Raw genomic sequence first — 24,072 nt, forward strand, 5'->3', positions numbered from 1 at the left:
ACTCTCCCCGATGCTTTTCAACATCTTTATGCGCCCCCTCGCCCAGCTTGTCCGGAGTTTTGGGCTGTGTTGCCATCAGTATGCTGATGACACCCAACTCTATCTGTTGATGGATGGCCATCCTGACTCAGCCCAAGACACACTGACCAGATGTTTGGAAGCTGTGGCTGGATGGTTACGTGGGAGCCGTTTGAAGCTAAATCCTTCGAAGACAGAGGTCCTGTGGCTGGGACGGGACGATATGGGATTGGGGGGGCAAATCCCATCTCTTGTAGGGGCGCAATTAGTGCCAGCACCGTCCGTTAAGAGTTTGGGTGTAATCTTCGACACCTCCCTTTCCATGGAGGCGCAGATTGCAGCTATAACAAAGGCGGCATTTTTCCATCTCTGCCAAGCTAAGCAGTTGGCTCCTTACCTCTCTCGCCCTGACCTAGCCACTGTGATCCATGCGACGGTCACCTCCAGAATGGATTATTGTACAGTGGTGCCCCGCAAGACGAACGCCTCGCAAGACGGAAAACCCGCTAGACGAAAGGGTTTTCCGTTTTGGAGGCGCTTCGCAAAACGAATTTCCCTATGGGCTTGCTTCGCAAGACAAAATGTCTTGCGAGTTCCTGCGGGTTTTTTTCCCTTCCCCCCCCTTTCCTAAGCCGCTAAGCCACTTATTAGCTGATCCACTGATAAGCCGCTTAACAGCTGATCCGCTAAAAGCCGCTAAACCGCTAATAGAGCTAATCCACTAAGCTGTCAATGGGCTTGCTTCGCAAGACGAAAAAACCGCTATATGAAGAGCCTCATGGAACGGATTAATTTTGTCTTGCGAGGCACCACTGTAACTCGCTCTACGTGGGGCTGCCCTTGAGACTGACCCAGAAACTCCAGCAGGTGCAGAATGCTGCAGCAAGACTCCTTACAGGGTCCTCGCTGCGAGATCACATTCACCCAGTGCTATACCAGCCGCACTGGCTCCCGATGGAGTACAGGATCAGGTTTAAGGTGCTGGTTTTAACCTTTAAAGCCCTATACGTACCTATAGGACCCTCGTACCTACGGGACCGCCTCTCCTGGTATGTCCCACAGAGAAACTTACGGTCTTCAAATAAAAACATCTTGAAGGTCCCAGGCCACAGAAAGGTTAGGCTGGCCTCAACTAGAGCCAGGGCTTTTTCGGCTGTGGCTCCGATCTGGTGGAACACTCTGTCACAAGAGACTAGGGCCCTGCGGGACTTGACATCTTTCCGCAGGGCATGCAAGACAGAGCTGTTCCACCAGGCCTTTGGCCAGGGCACAGCCTGACTCCCTCCTTCAGCAATCTTCGCGGAGCTCTGGCCCAATGGTTGCCATTGGTTTGATTGAATTAATTTTATAATGAATGATTTTAGAGTGTTGTGTTGTGTTGTACTGTTGTACTGTTTTATTGTTGTTAGCCGCCCTGAGCCCGGCTTTGGCTGGGGAGGGCGGGATATAAATAAAATTTATTATTATTATTATTATTATTATTATTATTATTATTAGACTAGATTATACCAATACTCTGTATTCTGGCATACATCAATTTACCTCTTATGGGGCCTGATCTAGTAAATGATACACACTGAATTCTCCTTCCCTAAGAAGTTGCAGTTTGAAAGCAAGCTGGATCACCTTCCTCTTCCTGCTAGCCAAAAGCGTGTGTGTGTGTGTGTGTGTGTGTGTGTGTGTGTGTGTAAAAAGGGCATGCATGGACCCCAGTACTGGTACAAACAACAACATCCTGAGTTAAAGGAAAAACATGTCAACTTCAAAGGAGAGCAGAGTGCAGTGACATTTCAGAATAATTGCTCCTCTTGCACAACTTTACATGACATTTACATGCAAGATGTCAAAGCCAAAAAGAAGGATTTTATTTTTTAAAAAGAATCTAAACATGCACATTACCACTGCAGTAGTATCTCGACAAATTCCAGAAAATGCAAGCTGGCAGCATGGTGGAAAGCAAAGAAAATCATGACCACTAACTCAGAAGGTGGGGGGGGGGGCGGGGGGGAAGCATCCCTACTCAAAATGTGTTTGAATCATACACTTTTTGGCTCCTTTTCCCAGAAAGGTAGATTTTGGAGTGTCTGTTTTCCGAATTCACTAACATAAAACATCCTTTTTTGGCATTCTTCCAGCATTAGAGGTCTTGCAATAACAAATAACCCTGCAGTTGTATTGATTTAACACCCCCACCTCAAGCACAGGAAAGGGGGGGGGAGGCCAATTTTCTGTTGGTTCCAGCACTTTCAAATTGCTATGTTTGTTACCATGAGAACTTGATTAAAATACCGCCTACATGCTGGGGAGGGGGAGGAGAGGTAATATCTTCTTTTAACCTTTAAGTGAGAGCTAGTTCTAGCACACACTTGGTGCATTGCAGTATTTTCACCATCACCATAACGTTCAGCGGTCTATGGCAGCAGAAATGCCTTGACAGATTTTATTTTGCTGAATGGTTTCTCCTGGAAAATATTTAGCTGTCAGAACAGCTTCAGCCAGTACTGACACACAAGGAGTTTTCATATGCACGCATGTTTCTTTCATACTAACAAAAACACCATTAACACAAGGATCTAATCCGAAATTTACAGGTGGGGTTTTCAGCTCCCAAAGGCAATGAGGGTACCAGCGGTATGTGGGTGCACATGTCTAAAAATAACCCAAGAAGCATGATATATTTAGGATTCTCTTCTTTTTGCTAATTATTATGCATTCAGCTTTGTAAAATGAATTCATAGAACTGTAGTGAATAGTACAACATGAAAGCTTTAATTAACAGATATGACCAATGATATGTGAAGAAATAAGGTAGAAACAGTATTTTAAATTACTAAGGACTACTCCCAAAATGAGTATTTGTAATGCCTGGAGAGCCATTATAGATGTTGGCCAGAGATTTAAGGGACAACACCCCCATCAGTGTAAACAGGGCAATAAGCTGTGTAGGCTAATTATTAGTCCAACAGCTATCCGGTTTTTCTTTAAGCGACTATTTTGAAAAATATTAAAGCTCTTACAATAAAAATTGTTATATGACACTTACCTTAAACAACCAGTAAGTACACAGTGTTAATTTAATGTTTTGCAGTCACCCATATAGTACTGTTTGTGTGTTTGAAATATACAAAGCTAGAAAACATATGTGCTCCCAAAAAGACTTCAAAACAACAATAACTCTTATCAGAAAAAGCACTCATTGGCTCAACAAGTAGCATGAGGCCACTGAAGCAACTCTTCCAAGTTCACAGAATGGTTTCAAGCCATGGAATTTGTCCTCCCTCGTTCATTTCTTTGGATCAGCGGTGGGAAGATGCAAGAGCTCCTTTCCCATATGAATGAGTCAGTCATCTCCAAGTATGTCTGTCCTGTAACATGCAGAGCATCATGGCTCTTCCCCATCCCTGCATGTACACTCCACATAGAAAGCAATGGACTGTATTCAGCTATGTTTTAGTCCGAGGCCATTAATAACAGCCATTAATAACTTATAAAGTGGGGAGTCGGGCATGTCTATGTGATTAGGGCAGACATATGAACAGCAGACATCTCTGATGCCGAATCTGGTCCTTAGAAGCCAAGCATTCTTTTGCCCTCTCCACACTCAACATGTGATATAAAAATCTATTCAGAGGCAGAATCAAGCACCCTCTTAACTATGCCAAAGGGAGGAGAATTTCCTCCCCTAGTCCCAGCTTTTATTGAATTCTGATGTTAAGTAAGGAACTTGCAGCAGCTGGTGCCACCTCTGACTGTATAATCCCAGGCTAAACACAGTCTGTGTCCCAATTTTAGACATGTTTGCAGGAGTGGATGATGAGTCAATCTATTAATTTGCATTATTATTATCACTAGCCTGATCTCCTGTCAATTAATGGAACTAAAGTTGAGTAAGCCTTCAACTTCTTTCAACAACTTCTCAGTGATTGTGCTGAAGATTAACAAAGTAGTTTAAATACCACCTGACTGCTTTATTATTATTATTATTATTATTATTATTATTATTATTATTCCCTGCCTTTTTCCCTGATGGGACTAAGGCACTTTACAGATTAAAATAAGAATTGCTAAGAACATAGAAAAAAGAATTAAAAACAATTAAGCAATGATAGAAATACACACACTTTCATTAAAAGCCGTCAGTTTCCAAAAGCCTGTTGAAATAAGAAAGTCTTCACCTGCTGTTGGAAGGACAGCAAGGAGGGAGCCAGTCTAACTTCTCTAGGAAGCGAGTCCCAAACTTTGGGAGTAGCCACCGGGGAAGCCCTCTGCCACATGTGCCTGTGTGACCAAAAGAAGGGCATTCCCAAAGATCTCAAAACTTGGGTATGAGGGAATATGGTCTTTCAGATAGCTTGGCTCTAAGCTGTGTAGGGCTTTATAGGTCATAGCCAGCAAATTGTGCCTGTGGAGCTGTTCTATTTTTTCCTAAATAATTTTTTATTTTAAATATTTTTTTTATGCCAGTGGAGCTGTTCTAGCAAAGGAGTCCTATGAATCCTATAACCAGCAACAGTCAGCAATCCAGCTGCAGCTCTTTGAACCAGCTGAATTTTCCGAACACTTTTCAAAGGTAGCCCCATGTAATCCAAACGGGCTATAACTAATGCATGTGTCACCGAGGCCAAACTGGACATCTCACTAAGGTATGTGTTGTGTATTGAGTCAAAGGATTTTATATCTGTATTATTATTGTCTGTATTTGCATTAGGGTAAAGTAACTGCCTTTTGGTTCCAGAGGGTACAGCTACTATTGGTTCATTTAAGCTGCTGTATTTGGATCCTCTGTCTTATTGGTTTCCTCCAAAAGGCAGGACTGTGATTGCCTGATATTGTTCCCTCCAAAATGTATCCTTTCTAGCTAGTTCCCTGTCCCTATAAATGTAGCTCTCCTCTCCTCAGGCCCCAGTCTTGTTGCTTTAATAAAGAAGTGTTACTAGAGAACTGTCTCCAGCATATTATGTCAAGAAAGCTGAAATCACAAACCCCACGTCACAACAACTGGCGACGAAGGTGGGATCCGGAATGCTGAGGAGCGGTTAAACGCAGCCCTGCCTCAGAGTCCGGATTGTAGCTAAGAACAAGACTCACTGGCCAGCTGAGAAGACGACCCTGCCCACAGGACAATGGAGAGTCCAAGGGTATTGGAGCCCTTCCAGCCATCAGAGCCCCACACGTGGGAAGACTACGTCGAACGCTTCGAGTTCTTCGCAGTGGCTCAAGGGATCACCGATGCCAGCAAAAGAAGGGCCACATTCCTGAGCTACTGTGGGCCTGAGACCTTCAAGCTGGCCAAGGCATTGCTTGCCCCAGCGAAGTTAAGTGAGACATCTCTCAAAGATATTCTTGCCTGCCTAACAAGCCATTTAGCGCCTACTGAGACCAAGATGGCCCGGCGGATGGAGTTTCATAAGAGGCAGCAGCGTGCTGGGGAGTCTGTATCTGCATTTCTAGCTGAACTGCGGAAGCTCGCTCAGCACTGCGACTTCCAAGATCTGGAAGAGACTCTCCTGGATCGGTTTGTCGGTGGTCTGAGCAGCAAGAAAGCCAGAAGACGCATCGTGGCTAAATAAGAGGTTACCCTTGCTTCAGCCTTGAAGGAGGCCGCCGCCACGGAGAATTATGAAAGAGAGGAGCTTGATGCCAGTCGCAGGGTCCCTAAGCCACAGATAGAAGTTGCGCATGCCATGGACGAGCTAGAGGCTACTCCGAGCCAGAGCCCAGTCCGTGGGGTCGAGTCAGTGCGTCAGGCCTGCACAGTGCACAAAGATCACCGAGGCAGGTGCCCTGGTTGTGGCGGAAACCATGAGCGGAAGAGTTGTCGTTTCCGGGATGCTATGTGCTGGACGTGCGGAAAGACAGGTCACATCGCCAGGGTCTGTAGATCGGCGGCGTTGGGAGCGACAGGAGCACCTAGACTGGAGCATCGCAGATCGGCCACAGCAAACCATGTTCTAAAGGACTGCCACTACGTAACGGAGATCAACGGGAGGGTCGTGCAGTTTCCAGCGCAAGGCAAGGCACACGTCAAGGTGAAGATTGAGGGTCAGCTGTGCGACATGGAGGTGGACTCCGGATCTGGATTCACTATCGTGTCGGACCAGACCACGAGGACATTCTTCCCCAGGGGTAAGTTGCCCCCTCTGGAGCCCTTCCCGGCAACTTTGCAGTCATACTCAGCGGGCCGCATCCATGTCATGGGAATGTGTGCCGTGAGAGTACAGTTCCGGGACAAACAGGCGGTACTCAAACTGGTGATTGCGAAGGGCAGTCGCCCCAGTCTCCTGGGCACTGACTGGTTCCCCGCCCTGGGACTGAGTATATCAGGGCTTAATTCAATCCAAACCTGCCCTGAGATGAGCGAGGCATTATGCAAAGAATTTGCTGGTCTCTTTAATGGAAAACTGGGTTGTTATAAAGGGCCCCCAGTTGACTTCGAATTGGACCCTGGGGTGGCCCCAATCCGACTCAAACCAAGGCGAGTGCCATTTGCACTGCAACCCAAGATCGAAGCAGAGCTGGATAAATTGGTCAAGCAGGGAGTTCTCTCACCCGTGGACTCCGCTAAGTGGGAGACTCCAATCGTCACGCCCCTTAAAGCAAATGGGGAAGTCAGGATCTGTGCTGATTACAAATGTACTATCAATAAGGCACTCAGGGGGAACTCATACCCCATTCCAGTCGTATCACATCTGTTGGCTAAACTGGCTGGGGGCAAGGTGTTCGCCAAACTTGACCAGGCACAAGCTTACCAACAGCTGCCAGTAACCCCACAATAATCAGTGGAAGCACAGACTATTGTCACACATAAAGGGACGTTCAGAGTTAACAGATTACAATTTGGAGTTTGTGTGGCCCCAGGGATTTTTCAAGGGCTCATGGAACGCCTGTTAAGAGGTCTGCCGGGGGTCTTGCCATTTTTTGATGACGTTTTGATTGCTGGAAAAGACCCACAGGAACTGGTTGCGCGTGTCCGTGCCGTGTTGCTCAAGTTCAAGGAGGTGGGGTTGCAACTAAAAAAAGAAAGATGCAGTTTTGGGGTGCCAACTGTGGAATTCTTGGGGTTTAAAATTGATGCATCAGGATAAAAAGATAGGATTCCAGGTGGAAAAATCAAAGTTAGAAACAGAACTGTTAGAACCCAGCTCTAAGATACTTTCAAGAATGTATAACTTGCTGTTAAAATGGAATACACAGGATGAAACGGTCAAATCAGCCATGATAAAATGGGCACAGGACATAGGGTATAACATCATGTTTGCTGACTGGGAAAAGTTATGGACCACAGGTTTGAGATTTACGGCATGTAATGCCTTGAAAGAAAACATTATGAAAATGATATACAGGTGGTACATGACTCCAGTCAAGCTTGCAAAGATATACCATGTGTCTGATAATAAATGTTGGAAGTGTAAAGAAGCTGAAGGAACATTCTTTCACCTCTGGTGGACTTGCCCTAGAGTGAAGGTTTTCTGGGAAATGATTTATAATGAACTGAAAAAGGTATTTAAGTATACCTTCCTTAAGAAACCAGAGGCCTTTCTCTTGGGCATTGTTGGTCAGAGTGTGCAAAAGAAGGATCGAACCTTTTTTATGTACGCCACAACAGCAGCAAGGATACTCATCGCTAAAAGCTGGAAAACTCAAGAATTACCCACACTGGAAGAATGGCAGATGCAACTGATAGACTATATGGAACTGGCGGAGATGACGGGCAGAATCCGAGACCTGGGAGAAGAACTGGTGGAGGAAGACTGGAAGAAATTTAAGGACTATCTACAAAAATATTGCAAACTGTATGAATGTTAAGAAAGATGTAAGATTAGCAAAAACATGGCTCCAACAAATTAGTTATAAAGAATATAAATTTAAATTTAATTGGAAGATGAAAAGATAAATTTTGGATAAGTAATATTTTATGATTAATCCCAAAATTTGAGATATTAAATATTGGAAAATTATATTATACGAATTAAACTAAGTTAATAATTTGCTGGTAAAATTTATGTTTAGAAAGCAGGAACAAGAGATGTGAGGAAGTCCAAAGTTGAGAATGAAATGTGGATAATGGAAAATATTATGTTATTATGTATGTTTTTTATTGGTTAAACAAAAATTTAATAAATATTATTATAAAATAAAAATAAAAATTGATGCATCAGGCATCCACCCCACAGATGCTAAGGTTAAGGCCATCATCGAGGCACCACGACCACAGAACAAGACGGAGTTGCAGTCATTCCTGGGACTTATTAACTTTTATCATTCGTTCTTACCCCAGAAAGCTTCGGTAGCTGAACCATTACATAGACTGTTGCAGAAAAAGAATGTGTGGTGATGGGGGCAGGAGCAGCAGAAGGCTTTTGACTCCTTGCAAGGAATGCTGAGTAGCAAGAGCGTCCTTGCATATTATGATGAATCTAAGCCGCTGGTCCTGGCATGTGATGCCTCTCAATACGGCCTGGGGGCGGTGCTGAGTCATAGGGAACCGGATGGGTCGGAAAAGCCCATCTCTTTCTATTCCCGTACGTTGTCGCCCACGGAGCGCAACTATGCTCAAATTGACAAAGAGGCGCTTGCAATTGTGGCAGGAATCAAAAAGTTCCATGATTATGTGTACGGTCGTCATTTCTCCATTGAAACGGACCACAAACCACTGTTGGGGTTGTTCAACCCGAACAAACAAACGCCACAAATTCTCTCCCCCAGAATGTTGCGTTGGTCTATATTCCTGAACGGGTTCCAGTACACCTTGACCCATGTGCCGGGGAAACGGTTGTGCCACGCTGATGCGCTGAGTCGATTGCCCCTTCCTGGCGGGAGCCATGAGGATCCTGCACCAGCGGAGCACATAATGATGCTGGAAACACTTCCGGGGGCTCCTGTAACGGCTACTGATATTGCTGAGAAAACGAGGAAAGATGCTGTTCTCTCCCATGTGCTCACTTGGGTGGGGAGGGGGTGGCCAGGTGGTCCGCATGAAGACAAATTCAGGCCTTATGCGACAAGGCAGCACGAGTTATCCATGCATAAGGGTTGTCTCCTGTGGGGAGATAGGGTGATCATCCCAGCACCACTGAGAAACAGGGTTCTTGAGACGCTTCACATGGGACACCCGGGAATGGTCAGGATGAAGTCGCTAGCCCGATGTTATGTGTGGTGGCCTGGAATGGACCAGAACATAGAACAATGGGTACGAACATGCAAGGCATGCCAAGAGGTGCGGCCAGAAGTGGCCAGAGCACCAGTTCACTGGTGGGAGCAGTCCAGATCTCCCTGGAGCCGGCTGCACTTAGATTTTGCTGGGCCATTCCAGGGGAAGGTTTTTTTGGTTATCGTCGATGCATATTCCAAATGGTTAGAAGTGGCGATGGTCCCTAGCATGGCATCAGCTGCCGTAATCAAGGTGTTGAGGCAGCTGTTTGCAACCCACGGGTTACCTGAGACCATTGTATCAGATAATGGGGCAGCTTTTGTATCCCAAGAATTCAGGGCATTCTTGGCTGATAACTTCATAAGAGGGGTCACATCCGCGCCCTTTCACCCATCCTCCAATGGGCAGGCGGAGCGCATGGTAAGAACAGCCAAAGAATCAATTGCGCGCTTAATGGAGGGTAACTGGTCAGCTCGCATCGCGCGAAAGTTATTTTTGCAGCATGCGACACCGTGTACTGCGACGGGCAAGTCGCCAGCTGAGCTGCTCTTGGGTAGAAGATTGGTAACGGTGCTGGATTATGTCCACCCAGATAAAATGCCAAACCGTAATTCAAGAGCAATTCCCCAGGCTGAGACTGACACAACAAGGTATTTCGCCCCTGAAGATCTGGTCTGGGTGAGGAACTATTCACGAGGTTCGCGGTGGGTGGCTGGTGTGGTCACCCGGACTAGTGGACCTGTGTCCTATTATGTGACCTTGGAAAATGGGCAAGTTTGGAAGAGACATATAGATCAGCTGAGGCGCCGGGCGCTCAGCAGGGAGGAGTCTGATAATTCATCCCTGGCTAACGACGCATAGCTGCAAGACCAGAGTGAAAATGGCCCAGAGGTGCAATCACCAGGGGCTTCAGCAAATGAACCAGGGTCTGCCAGTCCTCAGGATGACGAGGTACAGGTAGGGGACCCTGAGATGTCTGGGACTCCATCTGTTCCTGATGAAACCTCTATAGCAGCCACCCTACCACAGGTGACACCCAATCCAGAACCGGCAACACCTGTTGTCAGGAGATCAAGTAGAAGTTGTAGGACCCCACAGTACCTGAGAGATTACGTCTGCTGTGCTCACTAAGGGGGGAGGGGTGTTGTGTATTGAGTCAAAGGATTTTATATCTGTATTATTATTGTCTGTATTTGCATTAGGATAAAGTAACTGCCTTTTGGTTCCAGAGGGTACAGCTACTATTGGTTCATTTAAGCTGCTGTATTTGGATCCTCTGTCTTATTGGTTTCCTCCAAAAGGCAGGACTGTGATTGCCTGATATTGTTCCCTCCAAAATGTATCCTTTCTAGCTAGTTCCCTGTCCCTATAAATGTAGCTCTCCTCTCCTCAGGCCCCAGTCTTGTTGCTTTAATAAAGAAGTGTTACTAGAGAACTGTCTCCAGCATATTATGTCAAGAAAGCTGAAATCACAAACCCCACATCACAACAGTATGGAAGCCACATAGGATAGCTAGCAATCTTTCTACAGATTTCCCTCCTACCTGCTCACCTTGTCTTTGGATCAGAGACCAAATTCAGAGTTTATCCAGTATGCAGATCCAAGCCACTTTACAAGCATCGGATCACTTCCCTTTGTTCAGGTGCTATCAGAAACAACAGCAATGCAAATATTTCTTGAAGACCATGCCTCATTCCCCTGTTCTAGTTTTTTTTCCTTTTTAGTCATCTTCATATAGATGACATAGTTAACTGGGCCACTACAAAATAGTATTTGACACATCAGAATAATATCTGAAACTCAATGGAAGCATGTCTGGTGAAACTCTGGCAAAATATGTTTGCTACTGAGTGTGTGATGCTCGGTTGTACCTCTATTTCTATGAGGATGTCTTGGTGTGTTTGAACAGCATAGCCTCGGTGAAGTAAAAGCAGAGACTTCAGTCTTGAAAACAAAGGTTAAATTAATGTCAGACTAACCTGATCTCGTTTTTTGACAGAATTACAAGCCTGGTAGATGAAGGGAACGCAGTGGATGTAGCCTACCTTGATTTCAGCAAGGCATTTGACAAGGTGCCCCATGATATTCTTGTAAAGAAGCTGGTAAAGTGTGGACTTGACTATGCTACCACTCAGTGGATTTGTAACTGGCTGACTGACCAAACCCAAAGGGTGCTCATCAATGGGTCCTCTTCATCCTGGAGAAGAGTGACTAGTGGGGTGCCACAGGGTTCTGTCTTGGGCCCGGTCTTATTCAACATCTTTATCAACGACTTGGATGATGGACTCAAGGGCATCCTGATCAAATTTGCAGATGACACCAAACTGGGAGGGGTGGCTAACACCCCAGAGGACAGGATCACACTTCAAAACGACCTTGACAGATTAGAGAACTGGGCCAAAACAAACAAGATGAATTTTAACAGGGAGAAATGTAAAGTATTGCACTTGGGCAAAAAAAAATGAGAGGCACAAATACAAGATGGGTGACATCTGGCTTGAGAGCAGTACATGTGAAAAGGATCTAGGAGTCTTGGTTGATCACAAACTTGACATGAGCCAACAGTGTGACGCGGCAGCTAAAAAGGCCAATGCAATTCTGGGCTGCATCAATAGGAGTATAGCATCTAGATCAAGGGAAGTAATAGTGCCACTGTATTCTGCTCTGGTCAGACCTCACCTGGAGTACTGTGTCCAGTTCTGGGCACCACAGTTCAAGAAGGACACTGACAAACTGGAACGTGTCCAGAGGAGGGCAACCAAAATGGTCAAAGGCCTGGAAACGATGCCTTATGAGGAACGGCTAAGGGAGCTGGGCATGTTTAGCCTGGAGAAGAGGAGGTTAAGGGGTGATATGATAGCCATGTTCAAATATATAAAAGGATGTCACATAGAGGAGGGAGAAAGGTTGTTTTCTGCTGCTCCAGAGAAGCGGACACGGAGCAATGGTTCCAAACTACAAGAAAAAAGATTCCACCTAAACATTAGGAAGAACTTCCTGACAGTAAGAGCTGTTCGACAGTGGAATTTGCTGCCAAGGAGTGTGGTGGAGTCTCCTTCTTTGGAGGTCTTTAAGCAGAGGCTTGACAACCATATGTCAGGAGTGCTCTGATGGTGTTTCCTGCTTGGCAGGGGGTTGGACTCGATGGCCCTTGTGGTCTCTTCCAACTCTATGATTCTATGATTTAATGCTCCCCAACTCAACTACTCTGCTCTAGCTTTCTTTTAACCTACAACATCTAAATGCGCATTGATTAAAAAATATATTATACATTAATTTATTTATTAGTTGTAATTATTACTTGCCCTTCACCCAAAGGTACCCATAGCAGGATACGTAAAAAGATAAAATATAGCACATAAGCACACAAAAAGACATGAAAGCAAAAGCAGTAGTAAGCCATATAGCAGTGGCAATGATGTCAATGAATAACAACATTTCCCAGAATGACTGGATTTATGTCCCTTTTAGCCTGATTAAACCTTCCCCATTGTTTAAGAATATTCCAAAGTTTTGCTTTGGGGCTGTATACAGTTTTACAGAAGCCTCACTTTAGCTACTTCTGTTCTGCCTGGGTGATGCTCTTAAGGGAGTTGGCTGGCAAGATTGGAAAGCTGCCTGGGTGGACTGATTAAGGGTGGACACACTTCACATCAGTTTGGCCAATTCCTGCTTGTATCAATGAGGAACCTTTAGTATGTACATCATAAAATGATAGGAGCTACCCAGGTTGAGGAAGAGAGATAGGTTCCCACTATTCATTTTTACTGCATCCCCAGGAGTGTGTCGTGGTATTAAAAAATACGTTGGCTCAACTAGTTTTGTTCCTGAGTTTGTTAACAGATAGGTTGGAAGTTCATATTCAAGTTGCATATGCTAATGATTGCATATACTAATGATTTTTTTAAACCCTATTTCCTTTTAATATCACATTTCATGAAATTTTCCTCCTTCAAGCCATGGCACTGGTGCTAAACAGCAAAGAGTGCTACAGGCAATTACACAGAGAAACACCAGCCTCTGTGCTAGTTTGTCTTTCAGTCCAAGAATGCGGCCGACCAGCATTAATATTAATATATATCATACAATTGACATTATCTATCACTCCAAAGCTTTACAATTTACAGTTTTGGAGAAGATCTGAAAACAATTTTCCTTTGAATATGAAAGCTTTACCAGGTCAAACACTGACAAAGCATTGTGAATTTTCTTTTGGCAGCACTTTGACTGTGGGGCTGGCATTCATACAACCTCAGAAGACTTCCTTTGCTCAGAACAGTGCTTGTATGAAATAATTCTCCAGGGATTAATTAACATTGTCATGTTTCCCACAGAGGGGAGGAAAGAATGAAAAAAGATTTTATTCTCAGACAGAAGGTCACTGTTCATTTAAATGTTTATTTATTTAAATGTATGTACGAACATCGCACTTTCTCCCTACAACTCAGCTACTAAAGACAGCAGGTAAAGGTAAAGGTAAAGGTACCCCTGCCCGTACGGGCCAGTCTTGCCAGACTCTGGGGTTGGTGCGCCCATCTCACTCAAGAGGCCAGGGGCCAGCGCTGTCCGGAGACACTTCCGGGTCACGTGGCCAGCGCGACATCGCTGCTCTGGCGAGCCAGAGCCGCACACTGAAACGCCGTTTACCTTCCCGCTAGTAAGCGGTCCCTATTTATCTACTTGCACCCAGGGGTGCTTTCGAACTGCTAGGTTGGCAGGCGCTGGGACCAAACGACGGGAGCGCACCCCGCCGCAGGGATTCGAACCACCGACCTTTCGATCAGCAAGCCCTAGGCACTGAGGCTTTTACCCACAGCGCCACCTGCGTCCCCTCTCTAAGACAGCAGAGCCCTCTCTAATCTGGTCATGCTCCACATTTAACCCCTCTCTAAGACAGCAGAGCCCTCTCTAATCTGGTCATGCTCCACATTTAACAAGAACCGGCCCATTCAGGGTCACTTTGTGTCTATTTTTCACCCATGTAATTCTGTTTATTCATCATGTAAATGTATGTTGACTTAAGAATGAAATACAATTTGCATTTGTGGGGCGGCAGCATGACAGATTAAGACTGGCTAGGGAAATCGGTAATGATTTTAATAATAATAAAAATATAAGCCTGCTGCTTCTTGCATACTTACCAGTTGATTTTAGAAGTATCATATATCTGATAATGCTGCTGGCTGGTAGTAGCTCTCTTTGAGCAGTATACAACCAAAGTAGAACAAATTTGGAAGCGTTTTATTAATACAATACATCACATTTTGGGGGTGATTTTCCTTCCCCTACATCAAACCCAAAAAGTTCAGTTGGCTCATAGTTTATTGGAAAGACACTGATTTGCTTCTAAAAGCATAAAACCATAGACAGTCTAATGCATAGTGAAACAGATTGCTCAGTGTTTAGATTAGTCCTAGGCTACATGCACCTTTTAAAGCCCCTTCTTTCTCTCAAAGAATTCTGGGCACTAGACTGAGTTTGTCTGTCAACATAGGTTGCAAAATTGAGAGAATGCCTATCAGCCTTATCCTAATCACAGGACGCTAAAACATAAACATATGCACTAAATCTTTGTGAGTCTTTAGTTGAAGTGACCTGTGTAGTGCCAGACAGCAGGTTAGGGAGATGACAAAAAGGGATGGAACAGAGAATGGAAGAGAAGAGCAAAGAGGCAGTCTTGCCTCCCCCAGCTAGCCCTAAGCTGACCTATATCTACCCTCCCACTGGTGGGGGAAGAGGAATGAAGAGGAGAAACTTTATCCCCTTTGTCCCCCTCCTGCACTACACTGAGAGAAGGAAGCTTGCATGGAATGAGACACAAAGAGGCTTCTCCAGGAAGCCCCCACAAAAATAGATCAGCAGGGGTCATATCAGCTTGCCTTACAGGACTTGACTCTTGATTCCCCCCACCCCTGCCTGGGGCGACCTGTTCAACACAGGACAGAATTGAGGAGTGTCTCCTTTACACTCCTTTGCACGTCCCATGCAAGGTGTAGACATAAAAGAGACTTTGGAAGCTGCTTCCCTCAAGTCCTGGGTGCTCAGAAGGGTTGGGGCAGTGCTGTGGTCAAGGCTGGGAATGGGAGCTGGTAAAGTCCAGGGACACCCTGTTTCCTTGGACCTGGAGAAGTAGGACCCAGTCGCCCTTTGATTTGTTTGGACACAGCCAATTGGACAGTAGTGGTGGCTCAGCAGCCGAAGAGGGATAGTTCACCTGATGGTGACTAGCTCCCCTTCATCATCTGCTGCTGCCGCCACCAAGAAAAGGAAGCCTGTGCAGGGGCAGGGGCGAGGGGGCATGAATCTGCAAGGGGGGGGCAACAGTGTAGACTTTTGTCCCCATGCTAAAATGTTTATCTCTGGCACTGCACGTGTGTAGACTGTAGAGACAGTGTACATGACCAGTGTTGTCTGTTCAACCTTGACTACTGTATTCAGGCTATAATGAGTGTAAAGGTTTTATAAAACAGGGCTATACACAGCATTAAAGGTAAAGGCACCCCTGCCCGTACGGGCCAGTCTTGACAGACTCTAGGGTTGTGCGCCCATCTCACTCAAGAGGCCGGGGGCCAGCGCTGTCCGAAGACACTTCCGGGTCACATGGCCAGCGTGACAAAGCTGCATCTGGCGAGCCAGCGCAGCACACGGAAACGCCGTTTACCTTCCCACCAGTAAGTGGTCCCTATTTATCTACTTGCACCCGGGGGTGCTTTTGAACTGCTAGGTTGGCAGGCGCTGGGACCGAGCAGCGGGAGCGCACCCCGCCACGGGGATTCGAACCGCCGACCTTTCGATCGGCAAGCCCTAGGCGCTGAGGCTTTTACCCACAGCGCCACCCGCGTCCTATACACAGCATTATTGAGGCTCAAAAAATAGGCCTGCAATAGGTGTGGCTCTTTCTTGCTCTAACTGCCTGTTCACCTGCCTCCTCTGTGTAAACAGCGGAAAAAACAAGGAAAAACAGCAGCAGCAGCCTCTGCTTGTCTTGCCCTCTGGGTTGGTGATGCAAATTGGGTCCAGAGGGAAATGGCAAGTGGACAGAGAGCTGTATCAATGACAAGGAGGAGGTGGATTCACTCAGGTAACAGGACCCACTGAGGGCATGTTGCTCATGGACTAAAACAGACACTGCTTCTCTTGAAGACCCCGGGGAAGGGGTAAGCTAAAACCCTGAAACTTCAGGTCAAACTCTGGGATCCTGAACTTTCTACTCTTGGATGGTTTTTATTCTCCCTGTTATCTCGACTTTTCATACAAAGGACTGTCTTATATAGCATCAGACAATTGCTCTACATAACAGGGTTAACAACCTCTGCCTTAAAAGATGTATGGCTAGGAGTTGTCTGGCAACTGTAACTTCTCCCATCATGAAACTTATAAACCAGTTTGAGATTTTTTTATTTAAAATATGAAGTGGTATAGAAATTAAATGAATAATAATAATAATAATAATAATAATAATAATAAACTGCATATTACGAATGAGGAGCATTTATCTATCCTCTTTTGCCTTGTATGCCCATCCAAGACAGATTTGGCAATAAAATTAGGATATTGCACAGAATCAAAGAGTTGGAGGAGGCCTTGTTGGTCATCTAGACCAACTTCCTGCTTCTTGCTAGAGCATCCCCAACAGATTCCTGGCTGGCCTCTGCTTTCCAAAAGCTCTCTGGACCAGAAAAGTGGATATTTATGGGGCATTTTGAAAAATAAAAAATAGGTTTCAGTTCAAACTCCCTTTTGCAAGAAGGAGGAGGAGGAGGAGGAGGAGGAGGAGGAGGAGGAGGAGGAGAAGAAGAAGAAGAAGAAGAAGAAGAAGAAGAAGAAGAAGAAGAAGAAGATTAAGATTGTCATTACTGCATATGTGTTAGGAGCTGAAGAGTAGGTTAGCAGGAAGATATAGAGCATTCACTGACTGGAAATGAAGCAGTATGTCTGCCCCAAAACCTTTGCAGGAGCAAACAGTACTGAAAGCACCCCAGTACTATCCTGAGCGGAGACTACTATTGGAGAGCACTCCCCAGTACTATTGGGGAGCGGGTGGCACTGTGGTCTAAACCACTGAGCCTCTTGGGCTTGCTGATCAGAAGGTTGGCAGTTTGAATCTGCCTTACAGGGTGAGCTCCTGTTGCTCTGTCCCAGCTTCTGTCAACCTAGCAGTTCAAAAGCACACCAGTGCAAGTAGATAAATAGGTAGAGCTGTGGTGGGAAGGTAAAAATCATTTCCATGCACTCTGGTTTCCATCACAGTGCTCTGTTGCACCAGAAGTGGTTTAGTCATGCTGACCGCATGACCTGGAAAAGCTGTCTGGGCACAAACGCCGACTCCCTCAGTCTGAAGCAAGATGAGCACCACAAGCCCATAGTCACTGTTTACTGGACTTAATCATCCAGGGGTCCTTTACCTTACCTTTTCCCTTTACTATCCTCAGCACAAACCAGCAACAGGAAGGATGTCTAGAGGGCACCAAGAACTGCCAGGCAGAGAGGGGCAAGGATGTAAAGAATTTCAAAGCTAGACAAGTATTTCACACAGTATCATGGACAAATAATGGTGCAGTAATACCCATACACCTTCTAAACCCTATTTAAAAGGCAAATATCTGGCTTGAAAAGCTTTATAATCAAGCTTAAGCAGAACATGTTGAGGAAATCTCCACTCAATATGAAGTTGGACATATCTGGCCCACGTACTGATTAGACTCTAATTCCACTTCCCCCACTAAATACCCTTCCATCACTGCTTTTGCTCTGCAGTGTTAAATCCTTCATAATAGATGTGCAAGTTAAGCAATAAATAAATAAACCCAAAATACTCCCCAAAAGATATTAACTGTGTCAAACTGTCATGCTATGAGAGGTTGCTTAAATCATCTTGCTATCCTGAAAAGATTTACCTGGAACTTGTCCTAGATTTTAAGTTAACTGTTGTCATGTGAATCTGTCCAATTTTGTTATGAATGGTTCATCTTTATTCATAATTTGCCATCTTGGTTTATATAAGATACTGCCTGAGTACTATTATTATTATTATTATTATTATTCCTACTTCTTGTTGTTGTTTAGTCGTTTAGTCGTGTCCGACTCTTTGTGACCCCATGTTCCTATTACAATTTAGTAATCTCCTTCTAAACAACCATATTAAGGTGAATCAAGGTAATTTTTCCTGTAAGACCTATTGCAGTCGTTAAGAGTCGTCAACAGGCTCATCACAGCTATCTGCCAATCACCCATTCCCACCACCCTTCTGAGTAATACCCCTCCCCACCTTCTCACTATATAGAAGGGTCTGGTGACTTCTGTTTCAGTGTATCTGAAGAAGTGTGCATGTGCACGAAAGCTCATACCTAGAACTAACTTAGTTGGTCTTTAAGGTGCTACTGGAAGGAATTTTTTTCTTTTATTTTGTTTTGACTATGGCAGACCAACACGGCTACCTATCTGTAACAAGGTAATTTATACATAAGATAATTAACAGCAATTAAAAACATTTAAAGCAAGAATATATTTAAATACATTTAAAGAAGAATGTCTTCCAACTGCTTCCAGAACGTGCACATAGTGGGTGCTTATCATATCTCAACAGGGGCAGCCAAGTTCTTCTGGAGTGGGGCTTCTGAGATCTTTGGGACTTATAAGTAAAATGACTATGCTTCCCAGTCTGCTAGTGGGGGATACATCTTTAGGTCTTACTGTCCTGACGTCTACTGATAAAGTATAAGCAGATGAGGAGCTAGCTGCTCTGGCATCCAGAGCGGCGCACATGCTGTGCGTCCTGGGGGTGCCGCCCGCATCAAGCGGCCCAGGAGGGCACTGCCCACAGTGAGCGGCCCGGGGGGGGGCGATGTCACCCACCTGAGGGATGACACCCGGGGTGAACCGCACCCACCACACACCCCTTCCTCCACCAGTGAGTATTAGTGATTTCAGTGGGACTTACTCACAAGTAGGTGTGCACAGGTTTGCAGTCCTAAGAAAACGTCTTAAGCATATGCAGCAAAAATCATATATATAATGTTTATCCTTTTCTAGTCTTTCCTTTATCTCCTTGAAAGTATAGCCTTGAGTCTTCCTCATAGGCTTTGAAGACACTTTTTTTGGGGGGGGGGAGGAGAAAGGAAATGAGGTTGAGGTTGAGAGTCAGTTATCATTAACTCCATTCCCACCGGGTTATTCTGTCCCAGGAAGGTCATGGGGTGTTGTTGAAAGCAGCCAGCTGCCGCTTTCAGGGGAAGCAAGGCTTTTATTTGCCAAAAATAAATGAATTAATAAAGTTAAACCACGTAATGGCTATAGTGCAGCTTGGTTTGGAGGTTGTTTTTTGACATGCTACTCCTTGCTGATCCATTTTGTTGTCTTGAACTGTTTGGACTATTCTATGAGTTTAATATTCGCAACTCACTCTTGGACACATTGTTTATTTATATCATTGTATCCCACAATTGTAGTATAAATTTTGTTTTCCAGGGTGCCCAACAATATAGCTAAAATATAACATGACAAAAGTGAAGTATATGGAACCTGACATACCAAATCTGCCCATTGGTTAAAAATACTTGGATCATTAAAATCTGGTAGCCTAGGATTGCATCCAACAAATTCATCCTGTTATAACAAGGACTTCTGCCAGTAAAATGGGATTTTCTCTCCCCTCCATGTGTGCCCCCCAAATCTGTTCCAGATGATGGTTGGGGGTGGGGATATCCATAACAGACTGGAAGGGTACAAGGGCACAAAGGGAGAGGGAGAGGTCTTTGAGCTAATGGGACAACTTTGTTGGATACTTGCCTATAAATTAGTGTAGAACCTAAATGACCATACTGTGGATGCAAGTCTCCTTGGGGAGCAAAATAGATGCTCAAGTTGAATTGTGAGGATAAAATAAAGAAGTGTTTTAAAATAAAACAATAGCATGATAAACTGGGTTACCTATTTATATGGGTAGTACCAATCGAAGGTTCCTGTACTCCGTTTTCGGGACACCAATAAAAGCCTCAGTTGCCTGTAAATGAATGGATAAATTTGAATGACTAAAGATTTCCTGCGAAAAACAGATACGTTTCATTTCATTCAGAAACAAGTTATTTACAAAATGTTTATTATTATCTGGACAATATGCTGAATGGATACAGCTCAGTTGGTAGAGAATCTCAGGGTTATGCATTCGAACCCGATGTTGGGCGAAAGATTGCATTGCATTGCAGGGGGTTGTATTAGATGACCCTTGTGATTCCTTCCAACTCTACAGATTTGCCTCTAGGTCATTTTCATCCTGGACTCCACTTCTGTGTATTTTTGATGAGTATTTTTGCTGGCTTGGCTTTAACCACTTGGGTTTGCTTCATCAGAAATATGATTTGTTGGATAACAGACAAGTTGGTGGGCTTTAGTAACACGTGTTCTCTGTTTGTCAGTCACTATAATCAAAGGGGCAGAGGAACCAGAGACCAAACTGCAAACATGCGCTGGATTATAGAGAAAGTTAGAGAGTTCCAGAAAGACATCTACTTCTCCTTCATTGACTATGCAAAAGCCTTTGACTGTGTCGACCACAGCAAACTATGGCAAATTCTTAAAGAAATGGGAGTGCCTGATCATCTCATCTGTCTCCTGAGAAATCTCTATGTGGGATAAGAAACTACAGTTAGAACTGGATATGGAACAACTGATTGGTTCAAAATTGGGAAAGGAGTATGGCAAGGATGTATATTGTCTCCCTGCTTATTTAACTTACATGCAGAATTCATCATGCGAAAGGCTGGGCTGGATGAATCCCAAGCCGGAATTAAGATCGCCGGAAGAAATATCAACAACTTCAGATATGCAGATGACACAACCTTGATGGCAGAAAGTGAGGAGGAATTAAAGAACCTTTTAATGAGGGTGAAAGAGGGGAGCGCAAAATATGGTCTGAAGCTCAACATCAAAAAAACGAAGATCATGGCCACTGGTCCCATCACCTCCTGGCAAATAGAAGGGGAAGAAATGGAGGCAGTGAGAGATTTTACTTCTTGGGCTCCATGATCACTGCAGATGGTGACAGCAGTCACGAAATTAAAAGACACCTGCTCCTTGGGAGAAAGGCGATGGCAAACCTAGACAGCGTCTTAAAAAGCAGAGACATCACCTTACCAACAAAGGTCCGTATAGTAAAAGCTATGGTTTTCCCAGTAGTGATGTATGGAAGTGAGAGCTGGACCATAAAGAAGGCTGATCGCCAAAGAATTGATGCTTTTGAATTATAGTGCTGGAGGAGACTCTTGAGAGTCCCATGGACTGCAAGAAGATCAAACCTATCCATTCTTAAGGAAATCAGCCCTGAGTGCTCACTGGAAGGACAGACCGTGAGGCAGAGGCTCCAATACTTTGGCCACCTCATGAGAAGAGAAGACTCCCTGGAAAAGACCCTGATGTTGGGAAAGGTTGAGGGCACAAGAAGAAGGGGATGACAGAGGACGAGATGGTTGGACAGTGTTCTCGAAGCTACAAACATGAGTCTGACCAAACTGCGGGAGACAGTGGAAGACAGGAGTGCCTGGCATGCTCTGGTCCATGGGGTCACAAAGAGTCGGGCACGACTTAACGACTAAACAACAACATAATCACAAGAGACTGATTTTTTTCAGATATTGTTGGGGCGAATGCACATTTTACCCAACAGTCTTGCCTATACCCATAAAGAACAAAGGGGGTGGGGGGTGTACAGAGAGTATGTCTGAAAGCAGGCCATGCATACCAGACCTCTCTCCATCAGTGGCAAAGTCTAGCTACAGTGAGGAAAAGCAACAGCATGTGTGTGCAAGGAGCAAGGGCTTACTGAAGAACATGGATGTGTGAAGAGGTAAAGGATGGAGCCAGAGGAATGCTAAGGGAAATGAAGGCCTGTGAGCTAATAAAAAAAGCTCACTGCAAACCATAAGGTCCCTAGTAGAAACACTGAAGATTTAGATCTGAGAGACAAGGTCTAACTTCTTTGCACAACTACCGATTTAGTGAGTGGCCTTTGCTCACACCTCCCCGCCCCCAACATCAGTTCTGCAAAAAAGGGACAAGCAATCTCACATGGATGTTGTGAAGGTAAGCAAGATTTTAAAAAGAAATCACCTTCCACTTAGACAATGAAACACCACTTTGCAATAACTCCTCTTAACCAATGTGTGGTTGCAGGCTTGGAAGAGTTGATATGTTTAATGTTGTTGGGAAATGGTGATGTTTACTTTAAAGCTAGCTTGTTTTTTTTTGGGGGGGGGGGTTGAAGAGCCTCCTAAAAAGCATGCTTCATACATCATGGATTTTAGGTGTGTATGTAAATCATTCTAAGTGTGCACCTAAAGCATGACTCAGACAAACACAATTTTGGAAACGTGTGTCTCATGCAGGTATAGAGAGCCAGGATTACTGCGTGAGCACTTGGCAACAACCTGATGTCATATAATATGCAAAATGTTGTCAGTGATCTCTCATTTGTTATACATTTCAAAACTGGTTTGCATTGGCACAAACAGCTCATGCTGCGAGAGGGTACTGTTTTTCAGGGCAAGAACAAACCTGTGTGCATCGTGGGGAAGAGTAGGCTGTTTTCCCCAGAGAGCCTTGAATGGGGAAGCCTTATAACAAACATTACGACAGCAAGGCTGCTGCCATCTTTCTGCAAAGCCCCCCAGTAAAAGGCCCCAGTCATCTCAATGCAGTAATTAGCTGCATTATAATGAGCTGATTGGAATCGAGGCTGTAGCTCACATTGATTTGTAACACCCATCCATGGTATGCAGAGGAATTTTAAAACAAATTAATTAAGCTTCCTCTGGCTCAGCAGAATGATCAATACAGTGGAGACATCTGAGTGCCTTCAGCATTAGCGGCCTTGCCATGCCTTCTGATGTGCCACTGCAGCAAAAATAATTCAACATGGTTTAGCTCAGGGGATACAGCAAGTAGCTGCATAAATAGTTATTAGCTGAAGAGATGGCTCTTAGGCACAGATATAATCCAAAACACTTTAAGATCTGCAGCTTCTAAATGATCCAGATAATAAGAAAAAGATTAGGTTTGCTTGGTCCAGTTGTTTTATAAGAAATGAAACAAACAAATTAACACTTGTAAACTTCCCCCCAAGGCCAGGTCTGATTTTAAATGGCTTAAAGCTATATGGAAGGCTAATTAAACCTAATTTACATATTACAGGCATAGCATTCACCTAATATGGGGCTGCTACAGATGTCAGGATTAACAAAACCATCCAGGACTAATACCTGCCAGGACTAATGCCTTTTCTTTTAAGCAGTTCATTGTGTTTATGTCCCTATAAATCTCCGAAGAAATTTTTCTTTCCTAATGTTTCTTAGGTTTGGTGCGCGCACACACACACACACACACACACACACACACTATAGCCCTACCCAGACTTTCTAACCCCACATTCAATTAGAATCACATGAGTGTGAATGGGATGAGCATGCTAGCTCTGCCCCATCCTCAGTTCCACCCTTCTCATTTTCCGTTAGTCGGAGGCGAACTGCTGGAGGCAGTGGGGAGCCTGCTGTCCTTGTGCAGACTCCCTATGTAACAGAGACTCCTGGAAGATCAGTATGCCAAATTACACAAGGATCTCCCACAAATAGGAGATCTCCACTTCAGAGGCTACCCCTCCAACTCCCAGGGGGGGCAGAAATGAGGGGCAGAGCTAGTGGACTCACCCCCTCCCTCGCATTTGTGTTATTATACCTGGGAAGGGGGGGGTGAGAACACCTGAATAAGGCTTACGTAGAAGCTTCCATGTGTGAAGGGGTAATAACTGGTATTATGGGCTGTATACAGTGTAGCACTAAGAAACTCATTAGGCAAGCAGAATGACTTCTGTTTGCGAAATGGTACTTTCCTCCCTCTGGAGCAGATTTGGATA

The 24,072-nt window shown here is 44.7% G+C and overlaps 1 protein-coding gene and 1 long non-coding RNA gene across 38 annotated transcripts in view; one reads left to right on the top strand and one right to left on the bottom strand.

The window, feature by feature from the left end:
* Positions 1 to 24,072, top strand: part of LOC307220561 — a 320,367-nt gene that overhangs the window by 202,838 nt on the left and 93,457 nt on the right. The gene's annotated exons all lie outside the window — the stretch shown is intronic.
* The window catches only part of MAP2 (microtubule associated protein 2), a 323,285-nt gene that overhangs the window by 134,132 nt on the left and 165,081 nt on the right, over positions 1 to 24,072 (bottom strand). For 33 of the 37 annotated variants that reach the window (XM_079975463.1, XM_079975460.1, XM_079975452.1 and 30 more), the window contains one exon: positions 20,100 to 20,172. The exons of 3 other annotated variants lie outside the window; for them this stretch is intronic. The gene's annotated coding sequence lies outside the window, so the exon portion shown is untranslated. Of the gene's footprint in view, positions 1 to 1,917; positions 1,957 to 20,099; positions 20,173 to 24,072 lie in introns of all 37 variants that reach the window. One more of the 37 variants, XM_079975440.1, reaches the window with a different exon arrangement.

Source organism: Podarcis cretensis (assembly GCF_951804945.1).
Source record: "Podarcis cretensis genome assembly, chromosome: 1".
In the NCBI taxonomy this organism is placed as follows: domain Eukaryota; kingdom Metazoa; phylum Chordata; class Lepidosauria; order Squamata; family Lacertidae; genus Podarcis; species Podarcis cretensis.